This window comes from Gekko japonicus, unplaced genomic scaffold, assembly GCF_001447785.1.
Source record: "Gekko japonicus isolate JY-2015 unplaced genomic scaffold, Gekko_japonicus_V1.1 scaffold127, whole genome shotgun sequence".
NCBI classification, from domain to species: Eukaryota; Metazoa; Chordata; class Lepidosauria; order Squamata; family Gekkonidae; genus Gekko; species Gekko japonicus.
Window position 1 is genome coordinate 370,087 of NW_015170891.1, and position 23,130 is coordinate 393,216.

Below are 23,130 nucleotides of genomic sequence, written 5' to 3' on the forward strand. Positions count from 1 at the left end.
ATGATACAGTTTTGGGGGAACACGTCAGTGGTAAGACCAGACTTATCCTGTGCTAGCCACTTTTGACATTCTCTACTGCTTGTTCTGTTATGACTTTCCATGGAATAGCGGTTACATACCCAGCTACTGTGAATATTAATTGAATACAGCCAATTGTGTGGGCTCCTGGCAAGTATCTGGGACTGATTTGTCACCCAGGAGTAACAGCATTTGGTTGGGAAGGTATTTTTTTCCAGATATCTCTGGCATAAACAACAGATATCCCTTAGCAAAAGCTGTGCTTCAACAACTAAATCAAAATCCTGCATATCAGGCAAACAGTAGCCTAACCTGCTAGTTCAGTATGCTCAGGGATCCAGCAAAAGTGCTGGAAAAGAAGCAGAGACCTGCATGTTCCAAGCAATGATAAAATATTAGTTCGTTTCAGGGAGCTTTGGAGGCTGCTCTTTGTGGCAGAGAAAGGGTTAAGGGGGAAATATTCAAGGTGCAACAGCCATCCTGACCCCTCTCACCATCAGTCCTTGTCAGCAGGACTAGAGCTGCTAGGAGCATCATTACAGCTTCCATTTAGATTACACATGCGTCGGGCAGGGCACAGGGTGATGATGGGGAACATGCTTGTTTGCAGTTCATTAGTGACAGGAGCAGGCAGGTAGAGGTGGGGAAGGGCACCAGAATGGTTTAATCCAGTCTGGTGTGCATGCAATGAGTTATACAATATTAGGGATATGATTATGTGGAAGCCAGAGCACTAAATACATGTGATTTGAATTGGAACTTTCTAGAGATGGTAAAGGGGAGAAAGAAAGGAAGTTTCTGTACAGGTAAATTTGTAATGTTTGCCAGAAAAAGGCATTATCTACACAAGGCCTTACCTAAAATAAAGTACATTTGAGGTTTAGTGTTCATATCCCAACCTGGACGCAGTTTTATTCTGCTTTTTACAGTACTTCCCATTAAGAACAAGATTGTGAGGGCTTCAGTAACATTTTTATGCAGTTCAGGTCCACTGGAAGCCTGCGTGTGTGTGTGAGGCTTTGGCTGTGTAAATGATGAGAAGAGAGCCTTGCCCCATTCAGTTTCGGAGGGGTAGCCATGTTAGTCTGCTGTAGCAAAAATGGAAAAGTGCTGTGGGGTCTTCAAGGCAGAGTAATATGTAATGGCAGGAGTTTGTGGATAAGAGTCTGTTTCGTTAGATGCTTCTTGCACTGTCAGAAAGTGGGCTTGGAAGTTCTTTAGAACTAGGTCTGGCCCTGTCATGAGACAGGTTGAAGCCCCTGCCTCAAGTGGCAGATTTGGAATGGATACTGATGGGGCAGTCCTTCTCGACCCCAATTTCTGTTAGGTAATCAGGTTTCATCTTGAGAGAGATTAGAAACAGGCACCAGTTTTGAGAGAACATGGACTAGGAGCAACAAGGCACAGATGAAGATTACTTGCTGGCACTAGCTAATTCATTCCCACATATAATGGAATGCAAGCACCACCCTATCTTGCTTCTGGGCTGATGCTTCAGGTCACCAATGCAGATGGGCAACCAAATAAGAGGGCGAGAGCAGTAATGAGAAGCAGATGCCACTCAGGCTGGTGGTTTTTTCAATCAGTTTGTTCCCATTGTGCCAAACATTCTGTGCTCCTGCCCATACTCCCACCCTCCATCGCCAGTGCAATGTCTGGCAAGCTCATTCCTTTTCAAGTGCTGTAGATAATTAATTCTTGAGTTTTTAACAGCTGCTTTTCATGCACCATTTAGAATTTGTGATGCAAATATGGACAATCTATGTGAAATACCCTTGACTAATTGAGCAGAGGGGGAGTATACAGGAGGCAGGATCAGTGACCTTCTTGATCTGACAAAATGATGCTGGAGCAGTAATTGGCTCAATGGAGCTCAGAAGACCAATTCCACGTGGTTGTGTCTTTGTTCCTGCTTCAGCATTGTAAGCGTAACCAGGGGTGCAGAGATCAAAAGTTCCCTGGATAATCCATGTTGGCATCCCATACCCAAAGCATGAAGCCAGCCAAGGCACACCCAGATACATGTGCAAAGTATACTTTCCATTCAGGTGCCTAAACTGCATCCCAAAAGAGTCCTCCCTTACCTTACCCAGAATAGGGGCACCCCCAGGCATCAGACACTTCTCCAATGGGAAATAATATGCTTGGGATTGTGCTCAGTAACATTAGGGTGGTGTAACGCAGTGGCTGGGTCCTGCCAAGGAGAGTCATACTGGGGAAGACCTTTCTGTGCCTGACATCTGGGAGAGCCACAGCCAGTAAAAGATAATACTGAGTTAGATGGGCCAAAGAGCTCACTTAGAATTAGACTATGTCATTTACCTCTGCTGCAAATCTGATTGATTGTAACAGCTGGGAATGGGAAAGAATTTTCATTCAAGGCAAATTGCTCAGTGTTCCTGAGTGATTTTGCCTTCTTTAGCACCCAGTTATTGAATTTGCTTGAATGAGTCACTTAGAGCCATTTGCCCTGTAAATACCTTCTGCAGCACATGTCAGACCCAGGATTGCTTAGGGTTACCTGAAGAGGGGTGAAGAATGGCCCTGCCTCACAGCAAGTGATTAGACGAGCCTTTTCCCTTGGTGTTTTCAGGATGTGCAGCATAAAATTATCTTGCTACATAAACTATCTTGCTACAGTCCCTGTCATCCATATGACTTGGTGGGTGTTTCTGCCTCCCATTGTAATAGAAATTGGGTGTTCTGAAGCACCTCATACCTCTTTGTATGACTTTAAGACCTAGAAACTTAAGGGATTTTTTCAAAATGAAAAGCAGGGTTTTAAAGATTTTTACTTAAGCAGAATGTGTTAAGAGACTTTTCTGTAGTCAGTTAATTTGGAAATTCCAGATGCTGACTAAACTCTCTTGCCCTATCACAATGGTTATTCTGTTCCCAGAATGGCCTGCAATTCTTTGTTATAAATAATTCACTAAAAATTGTCCAGAAATTACTCAGAGCCACTGATTCAAAGAGTCAGGCAGATGTGAGGCTCAACAGGAAGAAAAGAAAAATATAGCTGGGCACTGCCAGGGTTGTCAGAAATAAAGCAGAGACACAGCGGAAGAGACCAAGTGTCAGGAAGGAAATGGAGTCACAGCCAGACACTATAATGGCAGTCTGGAAAAAGAGTTCAAATAGCATTACAAACCATGCACTTCTAATTGGCTGGGCCAGAGCACAACTAAGACTACAGTATATTTTTCCCAATCGTTGCCATCAAAATAATTGTTTAGATTCCAGCTCATGGAGAAGACAAAACCCTGGCTGGTAACCAAGAGAAAATTCAATAAGTACTTTTCATTTCCCAAAGCTCAAGGGCTTGGAAGTCATAGATAATATTTGGATGTGAAAAACCCTGTAAGAGGGTTTCTGAGCATGTGCAACAGTAATATACACATATCCTTCAAGGCCCTTATGACTGTAGGGATTTCTTAAAAGCCTGAATTTGTACAGCACCATTAGCTCATGATAACTTCAGTGTTTCCCCAGAGCAATGAATTCCCCCAGAGCAACCTGAATATTTTGTGCTAAAGAGCTTGGCAACTCCAGTTATAATGTTCTCAACAAGTGTTGGGAAAGACCTGTTGCTGCCAGAGATATTGGGAAGCTGCTGTTACTCAGAGTAGACAGTACTGACTTGGTAGACCCATGGTCTGCCTTGACATAATGCAGCTTCATATAACAGTTCAAATAGAGCAGACATAGCCATCCATGACTTTATAAAAACATTCATTTAATTCCATTTCTCATGTAAGCATTATCCTGATCTTGCATACCTAAGCCTTTCAAGCTGGAGACATATTCATCTTCCTGCTTGGAACAATAAAACACCAAAATATCAAAAGGCCAATCGGGATGAAGGTCAGCGCCTGGACTCAATGGGAGAAGCAGAGTAGCTAAAAAGCAGCCCTATCTGGTTCTACCAAAACACCACCCCAGCAATCCTCCCTTGGTGGAAGGAGATCAAATTGCATAAGTGTTAAGACTGATGGTGTGTTGCCATTGGCTCTGTTTTCAGCCCCAGGAGGCAGGTCACTGCCCTTAGCAGTTACTGGGATTATGGAAAAGTCAGAAGCAAAAGTGGAATTTAACCCTTTCCCCTTCTGTTGCAACAAGCAGCTTTGTAATGTCAGCATGTGTTTCCAGCAGCATGTTGTGGCTGACTTATACCACCATGTTTTGAGGGTCAAAATCAACAGAAATTGTTTTGTTTTGTTTTTGTTTGGTGACAAATTAATTTAGAGTGTTCTGTTTTGAAGTAGTCTTGTGAATGCTGTCCAGACTGTAACCTGTCATGTGTCCTGAGTGGGTGAGCTTGGAAATGTGGGCTGAACTATTGCATGGATAGTTGCCACTGGGACAGCTTGGATCAGTCTACAAGCCTGTGCTCTGGATTGGGCCCAGCACTTGTTTGTCAGGATGGGCTAGGATCAAGCCGTGAAATGCTTATGGCAGCTGACCAAAAAGAACAAACCATAAGCTTGTGTCATGAGCTGGGCTTCATCTCACAAAATGTAACCCAAGGGTCCCTGACCTGGATAACCCAGACAAGCCCGATCTTGTCAGATCTTGGAAGCTAAGCAGGGTTGACTGTGGTTAGTACTTAGATGGGAGACTTCCTTGGAATACCAAGTCAGGAGGACAGGAGCAGGCTTTATTCAGCCACCTCTCTGAATATCCTCCAGGCCTCCCAGTAGGGGTCAGTCACCAGAGGTCGCCATGACTTCCAGGTGTAGACACACACAAGAATACCAAAAAATGCCACCCAGAAATTCAACACTTGAATGTTGTAACTTCTAGAAGTGGGTACAGGAGAAGTCCAAATTTCAGCCCATTGTGTTCAATATATTTCAATAAAGCTTATTTGGAAAAAAAAATGTAACCCAAGGGTGAGAGGAAGCATCACAAGTGATTCAAGTCTGCTCCAGCCTACTAGGAGCAACAGCAACAACAGGGGCTTGGAATGAACTTCCTGTATCCCCCATGCCTGTTGAAGTATGGAACCAGACCAGATTAATGAGAGATATTAACTTCCTAGTTTTGTTCTTAAATGTATTTTCTATCTGTATATTAAAACAACTGATGAAGAGCTTGTTTTCTGAAACGCAAAAGGTCTCAAGCATTTTAATCAACCTCATGCTCTACATACCTAATATCTGCTGTCTTTTCACCCTGCCCGTTCTCAGGAAGAGTTCTGTGCATCTTACGCCAACAGATATCCATTCATTACAAAGTCATTACCAAGCCTGGGGAATATTGTGTAGCATTTGAAGTGAGACAGAATTTGCATGTATCATGCAAAACTCTTTTCATCCCCTCTCCCACTGCCGTTTTGTGCATGTGATTAAAAACAGAAATACTGTTTTAAATTCACTTCTATCCAGTTTCTGAATTGACTGGAGGCCAAGAAGGAAAGTGCATTTCCAATCATATTGGCACCTTCCTGTACTTCACACATGCATGCATGGTTTTGGTCTAAAGCAAATGCCACTACCTACTCCTGTGTACGTGGTCTTTAAGAGAAGTCAATCCCCTCATTTTAGAGGGGGGTTCTGAGCCTCCTATTTCTTCCATTTCTTCCCAACTGCTCCTCCCCTGAGATCCTGCCACACCATTTCTTCCGTGCCCTTGGGGTTCTCTGTCCGCAAATCCCTTCTCACCCATCCCCACACAATTGCATTAATTTTTGGATTAATTCATCAATGACCCACGTTTATGAACAGGCCTCATGGAGCTGCACTACAGACTAGGTTGCTTTTGCTGAATCAGCAGCAGAATAAACAGGTAATTACATTCTGCCATATGTGTCTCTAATTCTGACAAAGGCGGCATCCAAGCAGCGCTGTGTGGCATTACTAGTGGACGATGGGAAGAAGCAAGGAGTAAATTGGTCCCCAAGGCCAGAGAAAGAGAGGGAGTGGGGGCTTTGTCAAATCCCTCTGTTTTCCATGGCACAGAGAAGCTGGCTTTGCTGCGATAGCATTATTTAATACTGCTAAAATGTCAACAGGAAATCCTTTCAAGCCTACTTTGATACATTGTGACGGAAAATCATTCCAAGCAAGGGACAAAATGGCCTGTTCCAAAGTGAGGGGAGGGATGGGGGAAGAGATTTAACGTTGCCTTCAAATCACTATATAAAAATAGTGATTTGTCCCATGACCTCCCAGAGCCTGACTCGTAAGCCTCCTCCTTTGTATCTGAAGAAGTGTGCGTGCACAAGAAAGCTTATGCCTTGAATAAATCTTTGTTGGTCTTAAAGGTGCCACCGGACTTGAACTTTGTTCTCATCCTTGGAAGAGGCAGTGTCCTAGAATCCTAGCAAGGACTTGCTTGTAAGCCCCCGTACAGGCCCATTCTGCATCTACCATTCACTCCGTTGTTTTACCAAACCCACACTGGAATAGAAAAAGATGCAGCTCAAAGCCACATTAAAATACCCTAGGCCAACACCGTACTGACTATAGAGTCGCCCCTGAACGACCATAAAATGGCCATAAATCTATGCAGACAGTACCATAAAACCAAGAGATCAAAGGAAGTGAAACCGGCATGCAGTGTGGCGGCTACCATGAAATCCGACAATCAAAGAAAGTGAAAGTGGCATGCAATGTAGAGGGGAATTTCTGTTCCAACATGGGTTTGGTAAAACAGCGGAGCGAATGCTAGATGTGGAATCGGCCACAGTTGGGTCTGCCACTGAGCAACCCACCCAGGGTGCAGCAGCCATGGGAGCCAGAGGTACTATCCTGGTCTCGCGACCACAAGGGCCAGTCGGCTCAAAGACCTAGAGTAAAATAGTCCAGCAAGGCAGGGAGCTGAATGTTACTGAGGGAAGAGGTATTGGGTATTGTAAATAAGAAGCAGGAGACTGACCAGTTATGAAGGTGCACAGAGAGTTTATATAGTTATAAAGGTGAATATATACAGAGATATTTACAGGCTATTGAACAGCATGTCGTGCCTTAGTCTATGAGAACTGAGTCCCTTCCAGTTTACTAAGCTGATAGCTATTATGCTAAACCCCAGCCAATTTCTAACAAGGTGATGTAATCACTAACTCTAACAAGACCTGAAAGAGCAACACCTGCTAGAAAACACCTGGCTGTAATTACATGATTACTAGCATGACAGCTAGGTCTGATAAACAGATCAAACTGATCTATAGTAACTGCTTGCTACCTCTATCACTCTGACATATATCTCAATAAGAGGCACTGCCTGGCTGGGTACAAGCTGTCCGATAGCTGGGGCTCTCAGGACAGATCAAGAGCTGCAGGAGGGGAATGTTGTGAAAGTTCAGGCAGTTACTCCGGTTTCATAGCTGGCTGTGTACCCCCATCTCTTTATGGCCCAACCAGCTAGAATATAGGCTTCTTGCTGACTTCTGCTAGCAATGATGTATGCAGTGGGGGGTCTTGCTGGGGTGCAGAGGGGTCCAGTGACCCTGCTGCCTCCTTTGAGATCTAACCTTTCAGATCTAGACAGGCATGCTCATTTTCACATGCTGGGGGTTAGCAAGTCAGGACCTCCCACAAATGTTCCATATGTTCCAAGTCCAAGGGAAATTATGAACTTAAGCAGAAGCCAATTACAGAAGCTGGAACCCTCACTTGGCAGCACAAGGACTGACTTCCAGTAGTCCCACTCATGAAGACACCAGACTTAAGAATGGCCGGGATCAGCTCTGGAAGAAGAAGAGCTATGAGTAGTAGTAGTCTTGCTCTGAACTTGTTTCCTGTACTGAAGAGAGCTGGACAGTTCCTGTGCTTTTTGACCCATTGGACCTGTGTCTTCTGTCAAAGAATTCAAGCCACTCAGCTGCAGTATTAGCAGTTACAGGACATTCAACAACAGCAATGGCCACTTTTTTCCTTCTGCTCCCAAGCGTTAAACTCTAAGCAAAGTTATCAGGAATGACTACAGATCCTAGCAGAGTTAGGAATGTAAAATGTTAATTGATATAAATTATATACACTTCTACTAGTCTTTATTTGAATGGTCCAATTTGCCTTCAGTTCTAAAGTTATCATAATGCAGGGATGAGAATAAGATTTGTCCTGTCCTCTATCTTAAATTAGAGAACCTTCTTAAAGCAGGCTGTGCCACTGTTTGGCTAATTCATGGCCAAGTGTCTTGAAGGGTCTTCCCTCTTGGATCAGCCATGAGCTCTTCACTCCCTGGGTTTCACGCTGCGTCTTTGCCATGAAAGCAGAGAGAGATTCTCTCCGACTACTGCCACAGGTATTCTGCTTGCCAGTGTCTTACATAAACCAGGTATTAGAAGCGAGAACCAAGATTTTGCTATTTTTGGACAGCAATTCTGTGTTCTTTTGTGTTTTGTCAATAAGCCTACTTTGTAGTTAAAGTAAGCTCCTGTATTTTGATCTGCAGAGATCCAATCTAATCTTATCACAACCCTCATTAGAACTGCTCACCAAGTTACTGAGGAAGTTGATGTTGACCCTTTCAGGGAAGTGGGCTGTTGAGACTGCAAGCTGGTAGAGTGGTAATCAATACTTTAGATGGATCACTCCCCACCCCCAATTGATTTAGTTTCAGTGACAGCAATAGATACCCTTCTAATCTGGCTTTCCAAATGGTCTTTCTGCCTTACCCCTAAGGTGCTAGGGTTAAGTGCCTCCCAGGTGACTTTAAGCACATCACTGGTCATCTGCATTACATTTGGGGGGAAGCAAATTGAGCACAAATGGCTTATCCCAAAGCATGTTGGGAACTGTATTTTTGAGGGTGCAGGAAATTCCTTCATGGAGGTCCCTAGCTCCACTTTGGAGAACAACAGTTCTGGATAAAACTTTTCGTAGGGAACCTTGCTAAATAGTTTTGAAATTGGTTTCCCAGTGTCGTATAGACACAATATGGTCTGTATGACCTGTTGTATTAGGCCAATTGTCCTACTTACTTAAAATTATTTTACTCATAGATTAAAATATTGTTACCTTGCTTTCCAGAAGAAGAGGGGGCTTACAATTATAAAAATTAATTAAAATACATTAAAAGTGCAGAACAACTAAAAACCTACCCTAGACAAGGAGAACAAACTGGCAGAAAACAGGAAGGAATACAGGGCCAGTGATGCTACTGACCCAAACCCAAAATAGATTAAGCTAAATTAAAAACTTACTTAATGGAGTTTGAATGATCTTCCAAAAGGCTAACAGACATTGTAGAGTGAGGTTTCTAGGGAAGAGAGTTCTATAAGGGCTATCATAGCAAAGGCCCTGCATTGTATGAGCACCTGCCAAACCTCAGAAGGCTGATAAACTAAACAGGATTTCTCCAAGCCTCCAAGCATGTTCATAATGGCTTGCCGGAGGAAGTCAGGAAAGCTCCCCTCTCCTGGCTTTCCACAGACTGTGCGAAACTGAACTATTTAAGAGGGCTTTTCTGCACTAAATTTGGTTCACAAACTTACTTGGATAAATTATCGAGACAGTGGTCTACACTGCTATGTATAGCTTATTGTAAGTAGGATCCTATTATGTAATTTCTGTACCACTTAATGTATCATGTGAATTCTTATGCTACGCTTCAGTTTTTTCTGGTGGTTCCAGGGTTCTAAGATCCTAATGCATTGGCTATTGAATGTCCTATTTTGTTGACTGCACTGACTCACTGTGTGTAATCCGCCTTGAGTCCCTCTGAGCAAGGCAAACAACATGTGGACCCCGCCAGGAGAAGAGAGAAGGCGCTGCCAACTGGGTGTCGATAGGGAAGTCCCTCCCCTTGTGAAATGTGGCCCTAGGTAGGTCTAATCACTACTATATAGTAGTAAGTCTGTAAACCGCTCTGAGACCCACTAGGGGTTATGGGCGGTATATAAGCCTCATGTAAATAAATAAATAAATAAAATAAATAATGCAAATAAAAATAAATAAAAAATAAAGCAGTCTTTGAAGTATCCTAGTCCCAAATCAGGGCTTTCAAGGTTCAAACTAGCACCTTCAGTTGGGTCCATACACACTTGGGAGCCTTTTCATATGCAAGAGTGCAGCTGTAACGTGCTCAGATTAACCTGTTCCTGTCAAAAGCAAATGCATATTGGACTAAGCAAACTGAGTGTTACAATAGTTCTGGTTGGATGAGACAATAGCCAGAGAGATGCCTTCCCAGCATTTCCAAATAGAGCATTCTGGCAACATGGAAGCTGCACTTTTGACCACCTTTCCTTGTGGGTCCCAGCAGACCTGCACTGTGTGTTTTGGCGCATCCTTTTTGAAATGCCCTGGTTAGCAGTTTGGTGACAGTGGGTTCTGTGGGGCTGATTATGTATTTGTAGGTGAATAACTTCCTTTGTTGGTGGAGAGACTGACCCTACTGCTCTGTTATGGCAAATCCAGGACAGTGAATTGCATGGGGAAATGTTCATGATTGTGACATTCCAAACCTTACCCAGCAACTTTCCTACTGATCAGTTCCTGACTTTCTGGAGCCAAACAGGGAAAAGAACCAGTGCCCAGTTGGTTAATGATGTGGAGACTGATAGGCAGGACCAACTTGCCACAGCCCTGGGAGACCCAAAGTGACCCTTGCCAAGTATCTCCATGCCAGAGGGAAATGGTTTGGGAGCTCATTAGGAAAAGGCCTGTTAATTAGGCAATAATACTTGAACTATAATGCAGGAGCTGCCATGGCACAACTGTCCTCCAAATTTTGGAGTCGGGGGAGAACTCTTCTAGTCCCCAGACTTAGGTTGGCATCATCAGGAGGGCAGCTGTCACTTCTGTTGGCACTTCAGAACATGGTTCTTGGTGTTAGATTAATATTGTTCTTCTGTTCAAATGATCCCCCTTCTCTGGGAGAGATGAATAAATACTCATTCTTTGCCAGCTGCACCTCAAGAAATAGCCACGGGGCACTTCTGAGCAGGAAATTGAACCTAACATACCCTCAGGGGCAAAGCGCATTTTTGGAAGGAGGTCTAGCATCTTGCGTTAGTGCAAAAGAGCCCAAATTCCTCTTCCTGCTGGTGAAAGTCCTTTTCCCCAGAATTTTACCAGGCACCCAGCCTACCACCAGGCATAGACCTACCAACTCTCCCAAAAAGGGGGAAACCCCTGGTCTTAGGACTGACTTCTGTTTTGAAATCTGGTCCCTCGACTTTACCTTTGCCTTCCTTGTGGCTTTTGAAGCATTTCCACCAATAGTTTAACCATGCCATACTACACAGGGCCGCACTCTTCAAATCAGTGGTTGTGGAAGGGATTGTTCTGTAAGAAGTCTATGCTCTTTCAGATTCAGCCAGCTATGGCAAGGAACATCTGTGGCTTGCAAGTCAGCATTTCTGGCCTCACCATGCCAGCCTCTTCTTAGCCCTCATGCTCCCTATTCTGTTTTGCCTTCCTACAGAAATGCAACTTTCTCCACATATTTCAAGTCCTCATTTCCAAACTCTTCTCTCAGCCCAGAGTTAGTTCAAATCATGGACTCTCTCTCCACCTGACCCCGTTGTCAGTCCCTGGACCACACCTGCTCAGGCCTTTGCCTGACTGAGAGGTTCCTGAGAGTGTCAACCTATCAGTTCTTGCTGCCCTCTCCAAAGGCTTAATGACTTCAGCCTCTCTACCTTACCATCCCTTTAAGGCATAAGGTATGGAGCAAGCAGTACAGGGGGCTCATCTAATTATCTGTGATTGTATATGACATTGTCATGTTGATTTACTAAATATACGTGGGAAATCTCTTTATTTTACCAGCCAATGGAGGGTATTATCTAGAGCTCCCAGGAGCAGGTCTGACACCAATTCCCTCTGGTTATGTTACCTGTCTTTTCCACCTGCAATTGCATCGATGAAGCCCGGGAGGAATGTCAATAACTAATTTATTCATTTTGCTTCTGATTTATTATAAAAAGGAGCAGATGTCAGGACACACTTGTCTGGAGTGACAGTGAAGCTGCAGAGCCTTCAAGAAACTGATGCCTTATCAACAGCAGAAAACATCACTCGCCCCTCCAGTGCACCTCTATATGAAGGTACTTCAAATGTCCCGGACTGTAGATGTGATGGTTTGAAACTTTTTACTATCTTGATGCTCCCACTAAGCCAGTGATTTTCAAACACTGCCCTTTCCCCACGGAGTTACCTGCCAGGAAACATCCACATCTCTGTCTCAAATCTACCAAAGTGACCACTTCAGAGGATTCTAAGCATAGTTTAGGGTACATACCCAGTTGACTGTATGAAACTGCCTTATAACCAGTCAGAACGCTGGCCCCTCTAACCAGTACAGTCTCCTGTGATTGGCAGTGGCACTTCACGGTCTCATGCAGAGGAAGGTCTCCCCCAATATCAGCTACCTGAGATCTTCAATTGGAGATGCCTGGGGTTTGAACTTGGGACCTTCCACGTGAAATATGTGTGGTCTACCTCTGAACCACAGCTCCTCTCTGATATTCCTGTTGGGCATTGGCCAAAAGTCTAAAGACGTTTGTCCTTACTGTTGATGAAAGTATGACCTCAAATGCACCCAGTACTCTCCTGCCAATGCAGAGCAGTGATGGTCCAGCTGCTTTTCTGGCAATCTTTTCACTAAGAAACCCTTAGGGATCTTGGCAGTCCACAGAACTAGAGATGAACAATTTCCAGAAATTTTGAAGCTACAGGAGGAAAAAAAATTAGCGTTGGATATTTTAAGAAAAATTGAAATATATGCAGTATTTTGTTTCTTATGCAAGTGCCATCAAGTTGCAACTGATTTATGGCAACCCCAGCAAGAGCCTTTCAAGGCAAGTGAGAAGCAGAAGTGGTTTGCCATTGCCTTCTTTTGCAGAGTCTTCTTTGATGGTCTTCCGCCCAAGTACTACTGACCCTGCTTAGCTTCTGAGATACAAGATCAGGCTATACCATGCTGCCTCCCTTCCCATTTTATTTCTTACCAAACCTAAACATATTTTACTGTTTAACATTTCTTTGATGGTCTTCTATCCAAGTACTACTGACCCTGCTTAGCTTCCAAGATACAGAAAGATCAGGCTGTACGATGCTGCCTCCCCTCCCATTTCCTTTCTTACCAAACCTAAATGTATTTTACTGTTTGACATTATAAAATGAATCATTTATAACACACCATATAAAGCTGTATGGCATATATAAATACTTTCATTTTCTACAAGCAAAAGTGCAAGTATACCTGGTACCCAGTACTATAGAGAGAGAACTGGAAACTGCTGCACCCTGTACTACGTTAGCTACATTAGTTTTTGTCATATGAGAGGAAGGAAGAAAATAAAAGTTCTAAACAGGAAACAAATTTTGTGGTAAATAAAAGGACACATATTACTTGGACAGAAACAGTCTCATATGATCAAAGTAGGAATAGCATATTAAAATTAAATTTTATAACAGTAAAACACTGAACTGTCCAGTGGTGGATCACAGTACTCATTATAGCTAATTAATTGTGAACAAAATTAGTAACAGTTAAGTAACAACCATATCCTTGAAAACAGAGGTCATTTCGGGGGGGATCGCGGGGGATCGCAGTTCTCCCGGGTGAGGTGCGGGGGGCGGGGCACATGACGAAGCCCCGCCCCCTGCTTCTGGCCGCCCTGCTTCCAGCCCTCAGTCAGCCAGGAGGAGGCAGGAGAAGAGGGAGGGTAAGTTGCTTCCTCCCCGCCTCTCCCCACCCCTGCCTGCCTGGGGCCAGGGAGGGCTTTGGCGGGGCTTCCTTGCACTCCCGCCGGCCTTGCAGGTCCACCACCGGGCCCCTGATGTCAGGGGGTGTGGCATATGCTAATGAGTTATGCTAATGAGTTCCCCTAGCTCTTTTTCTACGAAATGACCCCTGCTTGAAAATATGCTGCATATGCCTACAGTATACATGATAGCTATCATTATAATTATCATTATCTGTCGGTTGTTTTGTATAAAAATCTTAATACTACACATTTTGAGTGAGTAAAGCCGTGCCTTAATAAGCACTCAAATGATTCAGTGCTCACCTAAATTTCCAATTATTTCCACTGGAAAAACTGAAAATAAGTAGTCACTACCCAGAACACAGTTTGAAAGCCATTACAATAAGTTATCTCCAGAGTTTCATTTATACAAAGACCCAAGTCTGGCACATCATCACATTTGCTCTGATACAGATGCCATTCATTTCATTTCCTGCTTCTGCCATGCTGGTGCAACATAAAAGGTCAAAAGAGTGCCTTGAGGTCTTTCACAAAGGGATTTTGCCAACCACCCAATGTTCCCATCTTCCCCAGGGATGGGTGGATTCTGCACGCAGCTTTACAAGTGGGTTGACTGGCTTTTGAAATAGGTAGTATAGCTCAGCATGTAACACAGGAAACAAAAACATTATTTAAAGTTTAGAGGAAGAAATACATCATTTAAAAACTTGTGGAAATCCACTCTTTGATCTTCTTGCATGTAAATTAGGTGTCACTGCTAAAAATCTAGGGCTGTGTAGAATACAAAAAAATGCATTGCTGTTTCTGCAAAGAAGAAAATAAACAAAATGGGGAATTTTAAAGAACTTGGGTCAAGTTAGCATTGCATTACTGGTCTCTGTTTACATTCAAGAACTATAGAACAGCCTTTCAAAAATGGGGGGGGGCAGTCCAAGAGAGAAGGTGCTGCATTCCATAAGACAGCATGGGAAGTCAAGCCCTTAAAAGGAGGAGCTCTGGTGTGTATGACAGAATGATTTCCCTGCCCTCTTGGCATTGGCTCCAGGAACTTCTCATCTGGTAGCTTGCTGAGTCCTGACAGGCTTTCCTTCATTTCCTCCCAAGCACCACATTCTTTCCTTGCCTCCATCATGCCAAGCCCACCAACTTCCCTTTGTTCAACGTTCTAATTGTGTTCATTTACAAAGCATTCTTACAGAAGGGAATGCTGGGGGGGGGGGCAGAGAAAAGCTGAAGCGGGAATAGTTTTCTGAAGCTCTGCAAATCATCTTTATGCAAAAGCTTTTGGTGAGGTGGGGGCTGTAGAAATGGTTCATCTTTTTATCTGCCAAAAGTAGTTTTATTTTCTGGAAATATCTTCCTATATAAAACATGGTACAAGTCCAAATAAAATAAACAAAGTCTGTTTAAAAGCATCATCCCTTCTTCCACAGCATTGCAGTTCCTCTTACTTCTTGCCCTTCCATTGTCCCTAATTTTGAGTAATTACCATAGAACACGTGGGCATCTAGTAGAATGTGATGCATTAAGTCGGGTCACATTTAGGTTTATCTGGACATCTCTCTCTCTTTGCCCAATGAGCCTCTTTGCAGAGGGCTGCAAAGCCGCGGAGCCTTTGGAAAAACCTCCAGCATCATGTCAGGGCACATGCAGATCTTCCAGATCACTGATCAGCAACTGAGCTGCCCAAGGACATCACATCAACACATTAATGGCTCACCGGACATGGGTCCATTTTCCCATCACTGTGGCTTCAAGTAGGCATGTGGTGTGTGACCTTCCAGGTGTCCCAACCAAAGGGGTAGCTGCTGGGCAAAGTAAAACCCTTTGTTGCTTCTTAATGCTTCTTCAACGACTCTTTGCTCTGACCCTTTTTAAAAGGATTTTTAAAAATGTTTAGGGATAGATTTCTCAACTGCAATTAGTGATGAGTGCTCAATGGAACTTCCATGTAGAGAGGCAGTGTTCTCCAGGGGCCAGAAGGACAAAAAATGGGAAAGGGCTGCTGGCTCACCACTGTTGGAAACAGGATGTTGGGCTAGATAGGTTTCTGGTCTGATCGGACAGGACTTTTCTTATGCACTTATCTCCTGCTGCAAACCCCAGATCCCATTGGGTCAGCTTCTTTCTCCACCATTTCCCCTCTATGTACCCCACTGCCTGCCATACAGCTTCTCCACACCCGCACATTAGGTGAACTTACTTGACTCGCAACAAGCTCCTTTCATCAGCTGCCTTTGAGGTTCTTTGGAAAATGGAACTAATTAGGCCTAGTTATTTCCACCATTGCAGAGAAGGCTGCCGTCTGATCTTAAAGGCTCTCCCGTAAAAGTGAAATAATAGTCCCAATTAAACGTATTTTGTTTATTCTGTGAAGTTCAAAAAGAGAGGGACATTCCCTCCCCAAGTACACAAAGCAGGTTGCATTTGTTCTCACAAAACACAGTAGATGACCAAACATGGCAGAAACAAGGACCTGCAGCTGGCCAAGTCCAATGGCAGATGAAATAAGAAAGCTATCTGACTTGGAAGTATTCATTGCTGGGCAGGTCAAGGAAAGCCAATGTCTGCCTTTTGGGTAGGGTTGCCTGGTGGGATCATCGCTCCAGTGGGAAGGATTGGGGGCACTCTGGGAGTGGGCAGTGATGTTGCACAACGTGCTGACGTCACCCAGAAGTGATGTCATTGCACCGGTGACGTCAGGGACAACGGTCTGGTTTTTGGGCAAAGCTCTATGGTAAAATCAGCATCAAACTAGAGTTTTGCCCCCAAAAAACACAGCATCACTACGCGACATCCCTGACACAATTATGTTACTTCTGCAGGACATCAGCGCATCGGGGGCATCGCATGGCAACGTCACTGTTTGGGGTGGGGGATCCCCCACCTGGAACAGGGGAATGGAAACCCTCCATTTGGGGTAGAGCCTGCAGACAACAGTCCTGCCTTTGTGCCATCCTCTCTGCAACCTTGAGTCGCTTACCAAAAGGGAGCCCTAACTTAAGGACTAGGAGGTTCAAGTCCCAGTTGATCCCTGCCATGGCCACTTCATTGCAAACACTTAACAGTCAATGCACTTCTGAATCAGGTCTACGTGTGGGTAGAAGATGGTATGCTGCAGGGATACCAGAATGCAGTTCAAAATGAGGCTGTTTTAATATAGCATCATGACTCACAAAGCCGTCTCACTTGGGCCTAATAGGGGAATTACTGAGGCCCTTTCCAGCAAGTTGGCATTTCCCCTGCAGCCTTCTCAGCTTCTGTTTTCACTCAGCAGCTTAAAAAAACCCTCTCCAAAAGCCTTGCAGAAGTCTCCTCCAGAGGCCTTCTCCAGAAGTCTTTCCTCTTACACTCCATTCACTGCCAGCCTTCATGGTGTTTTTGTCTGTGGTTTGTTCAGCCTTCTTCTCCAAAAGAAGGTGGTGGCAGTGACACAGAATCCAGCCTTGAGGTTTTGCATGCACAGAACCTAACAGAATTTATCTCTCCATTCACAAATGCGTGACTCATTTTTTTCTGTCACCATCCAAGGCTTGAGGTCACTTCTTAGAAACAGAAGATGCAAGAGATTATGCAAATCTTCGCCGAGAAGAACAGGAAGTGTGACTCGCATCCTACTCTGTGTGAGACATGAGTGGGCACGCTGGATTCATTTTTATTTACTTGTAAAAGCTATTTACTGCCCTTGTGTGCATTACAGCATTGAAACAGAAGATATTTGTACTACCATTTTAAAGCACAAAAAACATAAACTCTAGAATATGCATAAGGGTTTCCAAATGCAGCCACCTGGCTGAAGCCAAACAGAAGGCAGTGCAGAATAATAGGCAGAGTGTGTGACTGAGGACTGGGACTTTCATGAATAAAGTTCCCAGGTTTAAAAAAAAATCTTCTGTGTCAAGCCCCAATTTGGATCAGGATCATGGCATGGGGGAAGGGCGGGGTAATCCTTCCCCCATGCCATTTTCCTGATGTGAAATGGCCCCAAGGAACTGCTCTTTCCCCCACTATGCAAAACACCCATGTATTTATGTATTTACCTGTGTGTCTGCTCCAACAAAGCAAATTCCCAGTGCCAAGGTCCCAGTCAATATAAGGGGCCCTGTGACAGGGCGAGCTACAGCTAGACACTCTCTCCCAAGCCACCTGGGATAACAAAAGAGAAGAAGGGAAAACTGTGGACAGTATACTAAGCTCCTTGAAGGAATGGCATGATAAAGATTTAATGAAAAAAACAGACTAGTATGGGCCTAGGCAGTGCCTGTGTAAGAGACCTCCTGGGATTTCCCTTCCCATCTAAATTGGCTTAAAATCCAATCAGGAAGACAGGTGGGATCTGAAGTTAACCAATAGCAGCCCTCCACCCATTTGCCTAAGGGTCTTAGTCTCTTGAGTACTTAGCATAAACATTCATCCCAGCCCTGGCCTTTTAAATACAGGAACCCTGGAAGGAGGAGATGACCAGGGATGGACATGCTTAGCATAAGCAGTGGAAACCAATATGGCATAAAACAGGTAGCCTGCAGGGCAGCTTTAAGGGGAAAGAGAACCAGGGAGAGGAGAAAAATAGCTGTTTCGTCTGTTCTGAACCAGAGTCCAAAGATTTCAGCACACATAAGAAACTCCAGTCCAATTCCATCCCTTTAAGTATCAATAATGGGACTGCTTACGGGGACCTGCATACAATTCAACACTTATCTTTTATTTATAACTGCCGAAGCTCAGAGAAGAGTAAAAAAAATCATAATACTTTAAATAATTGAAGGCAGAGGTATTAAAAGTACCCAGGCAGTTACAGTTGTGGCAAAAATGTATCCCCACAGACCTGACGGTGCACACACCGGCTGCATTTTTAATTTTTAAAACATATTTCTTTCAGAATTATCCAGTAATACAAGAGAACCACATTTATGGGGTGATAAATTACTGTAATAAACTGTCTGATGTCCACCGGCAGAGGCAGTGAGCCACAGCAGGCAGCAAAGCAAATGGCTGGGCCCCAGGAGAACCAAGACCTGTAAGCAGAAGAGTGCAGCACGGTTCCCCTCACTTTGCCTTAATTACTGGAAGGGCATCCTCCCCAGCTCTGAAGAGCCTGTTTGGTTCAGGCTGCGAATCCTGTTTGGCTTTAAATCCTTTCTGAAAAGTATGCATACGGAGAGTGACTTCAGCTAAGCATTCCTTTATTTAGTCAGGAACAAAGACAAGTTAGTCGGCGCGCAGGCCGGCTTATATTCCCTCAGAGAAACCCACCACCAAACACCCCCCCACTCCCGATAGGCTATTTACACTAACCAAGAGACCTATTGGCCTCTTGGCCTGGGACCTAGCCCTTTCATTGGGCCTGGGCCTGGCTAGGATCCTACTTGCCCATTGTCTTTTAGCATGAAGGTTGAGGAGTTTGTGCCTGGGCAAGCCCAGGCATGCCCGGCCCTGTAGGGGCCTGATACACTACACTTTCTCTCTCATTGTGTGTGTGTGTGTATTTTAAGGAAGAAGAATAGTTGGATTTATACCCTGCCCTTCACTCAGAGTGGCTTACAATCTCCTTCCCTTCCTCTCCCCACAACAAAAACCCTGTGAGGTAGCTGGGGCTGAGAGAGCTCTGAGAGAACTATGACTGATCTAAGGTTACCCAGCTGGCTGCATGTAGTGGAGTGGGGAATCAAACCTGGTTCTCCAGATTAGAGTCAGCCGCTCTTAACCACTACACCAAACTGGCTTGAACTTCCAGTCCTGGAATCCTATACAGAAATCTCTATTCCATGAAGGGACAGGGGTGATACAAGAATGTACGAAGAAAGAGTGAATGAGCATGGTGTATGAAGGCATTATTAAGTAAGGGGAATACATTGACAGGTTTCAAATATTCCAAGTGGCAGTGAACATCCTTCATTTTTGTGAATAGGACAACAGAAATACATTGTCCACACAAATGTCCAGTCCAGTCTCAGTTAGACACATGGAAAAGCTCCCTCCCAAACAAGACAAACCCATGGTACATCAGTAAATTGCACAGCTATTACTGGCCTGACCAGTGTTCCTCTCAGTCACATGGGGATGGCTGGGAACATCTCCAAGGTAGACCAAGCCCAAAGACTATGTCCCATCTTGCCTCTGGAAGCTCAGCAAGTGACAGTTGACAGAAATGCTTTAAGTTCCCACCTCACACATTTCTGGGGCTCAGCCCTGACTCAAACTGAGGCCTGCTCTAACAGGCTTCCCCAAGTGCTCAAGCCCACATGTCCTCAGGAAGGCCTGTTTCATACTCTGTTCCTCCACAGGCAACCCTTACGCTTCTTCAAGCTGGCAAACACTTTCTGATCTCAACCAGCTCTTGGTTGTAGGGAGCCTATGTAAAGCAAAGCTTCAACAGCTATAGAATCAGGGACCAGGCTTGCTAGGTGCTATTGACCCAGGATTTGTCAAAGCATCACATCAAAGGGGTTGTCCAAAGGTCAAGTTCTTCACTGGCTGGGAACTCAGCTGAGGTATTAGCTCTAATGGTCTGAGATACAGCAGACAGACAGTGAAGCAAGCAGATGAGTTGGAAGCAAAGCATATAGGGAGAAGTCATGGCTCAGAGATCGAGCACTGGCTTTACATGCATAAGGCTCCATGTCTAATCCATGGAACTTAAATGGTCTCAGCTTGCAGGTGTTGGAAAAGCCTTTCTCTGTCTGAAATCCCAGAGATTCATTGCCATTCAGAGGAGACGTGGTCCATTGGCATCTTCATAGGCTCATAAAATCTGATGTGGAAGTATTTATAGATAGGCCAATGTCCAGTCTTGGCTGGGTGTCTGCACAGCAGAGCCGAGTTTATGCCAGAACTCTAAAGGGTAGAGTCACTCCCTCCCAAGGTAGGAGGTCAGCTGGTCAGGCTTGGCTGAAGGCAAGCTGCAGAACACTGGATGGTCCCAGGGCAGACTACTTGTTCAAAGAGCTGCTAGAGGCAGACTATGGTCTCTTAAATACCAGAGGGGGATCAAGTAGATCCAGCCAGGCTTTACTCCCCAAGGCCAAGGAGTACTTCTTAAAGGGCCTGTGCTTGCATGTGGAGTGTGGCATTCCTGTAGTGCTCTGTAACCTCCTGGTGGGGCCTCTTGTCATCTCTAGTGAGTGGGACTTGATGATGGTGACCTTGGTGCCTGTTGGGAAGGTAGGGCTTCAGGAATTATGACTGCATACTTGGGGGATGGCTGGCACTGGGGTTCAGTTCCAGAAGTGCTGCTCCCTCCCAACCAGTTCTCCCCTGGATGGGGCTGATGGATTGGCCAAGCTGTGTAGACCTGAATCAAGGCCTGGACCCAACAAGTCAACGGAATCAGTTTGTGGATCACTGGATGGGAACATGATGGTGGGCAGGCAACCAACAGGCTTTCTCCAGGTGGGGCCAGCCGGAAGAGAATAGTTATGGCCTTCTGCCCTCCACAGCCTCTTGGTTGAAGATCCAGCAGGTCCTGACAGCCCCCAAATATCTGCCACTGCACAGGTGATACCCTGAGGACTAGGGCAAAGAAATATGCGGGACAGGGAATGGTAGATCGGGGGTATCCCCAAAAAATCTGCCCCAGTAGTCTGAAAGGAAACCTTCTAGTCTCAAGCAACCAAACCACCACCTCTATCAGCCAGTGGTCTGCAACAGCAGACAGTCTGGGAATGGGACTGTTTCCAGCAGCCTCTTCCCTAATGGGAAACACAGACCCCAGCCGCACAAGCAGCAAAGTTTCCTTCACCCCCAGCTGTTGTCTGCATTTTGCCTCGGAACCCTGGATGAAGTTCAGAGATTTTTCAGACAGTGTCCTATTAAGTTACCTAAAGTATTTTCAAAGAGGGTATTTGCTTGCCTGAAAATTCTGTTTGAGATAATAAGAAGTGACAGAGTTGGGGGGGGGGGGAAGCAAAATACGTGCATTTCTGGAAATAATCTTTTTTTAAAATTTGTGTTAAATAAAGGCCAGACAAGGAAAAAATCTGACCTGAAGGAAGCCAAAACGGCAAAAATGAGTTTGAAATGTCTGTTGCCTGAAGAGAGGCAGGTCTGTTGTCTGTTTTGTTCCCATTCTGCAGTGATGGGGAGGGGGAGAGTGCAGCATCTGGGCCCCTGCTTTGGAAGGGCCCCAACATGCTCATTATGCTAAAGACCTGTCAGCTGTCATCATCTTTATACAAAACATTCTTACTGCAAGCGGGGAGGGGGAACGCCCAGGTTTGGATTTCTGTTGCCCACCAGAAGTTGGACCTGCTTGTAGTGCTGGCTTTGCTGTCTCACCTTCGCCCTCTGCTGTCCCTGAGCAGCAGAAACAGAAGCAGGAACGAGGATAAATGGTCCTTTCTGACACTCCCAACAGCCCAGCTATCACCACCAGCCTGTGCCACCCACGGCCATTGCCTGAAGAGTCCCCCAGTGATAAGGCTCTTTTGGTATGCAGCAAGCTATTGCTATCATCAGCTGCTTCTGGGGATAACTGTAACACAGAATTGTGTGGAGCAGACTGTTGCCCAGGCAAAAGAGGTGAGCCCAGCCTGGAAGCAATGATGGCCAGACCAGATCAGGAGAGCCAATGGAACGTTGGGGAGGGGGTAACTGGCCATGCCCCTTTACTTCTTTCTCTGCAGTGAATAGGTCTCACTGGCATTTCTGATGCACATGTGCTATGCTCAAAAACAAAAAGAGAGAAACATTCTCCTAACTTTGGGAAGCAGCTCCTCCACAATAGCTGCAGCAGCCATTCAAGCCAAGTAGAAATGCTAAATAATACTGAACATTTGTAGCATGAACAAAGTCACTGTATTAATGCGCCTCTCTAGATTCCCGTCATACCACCTGAGACAGCGCTGGCTGGTAATGATTGCATTGGTAATCTCCAGACAGGGAGGGGGGAGAAGACCGTCAACAAGAGGGCACTAATGGGTAGTTGCCATGAACAGTCACAGTTTGACTAAGGGGACCTAGACGAAGCCTTCATGTGGTTCCTACTGGGGAGGGAGAGAGATGCAATGAGAAGCGAACAACAGACTATTGCAAGCGCAATCCAGGGGGACTCGTTCAGAGCTGCAGAAACATTTCCCAGAAGGCCAGGACCAAACCGGAGGATCCTACCCCAAGTTCTGCTGGTTTTACAGCCTCAGCAAGGGATACAGGTCTCAGCACAAATGCGGATGCTGCAGCTTCCTATTGGCTTCTGACATGGGAGGCAACATTATAGAATGGGTTAATACCAGCAAGATACTTTGAGGGCCACTTGGAAGGCTGGGGTTTGAAGCCCACAAATAGTAGAGGATGAAAAGGGATGGGCTTGGTCTTCCAAGTGTTGAACAAAATATCTCTTCACTGTGCATGGAGAGGCCCTTTTCCTTAATATTGTTCTTTGTGGGTAGCATTGCTAAGCTCCAGGTGGACAAGGAGATCTTCTGGAATTACAACTGATCCCCAAACTACATGGA

General features: G+C 45.0%; 1 protein-coding gene across 2 annotated transcripts in view; it reads right to left on the reverse strand.

Moving 5' to 3' along the window:
* The window catches only part of NEK6 (NIMA related kinase 6), a 209,739-nt gene that overhangs the window by 130,451 nt on the left and 56,158 nt on the right, over positions 1 to 23,130 (reverse strand). The window contains exon 1 of one of the 2 annotated variants that reach the window (XM_015418435.1): positions 17,722 to 17,759. The exons of the other annotated variant lie outside the window; for it this stretch is intronic. The gene's annotated coding sequence lies outside the window, so the exon portion shown is untranslated. Of the gene's footprint in view, positions 1 to 17,721; positions 17,760 to 23,130 lie in introns of those variants that run through there. 2 annotated transcript variants of the gene reach the window in all.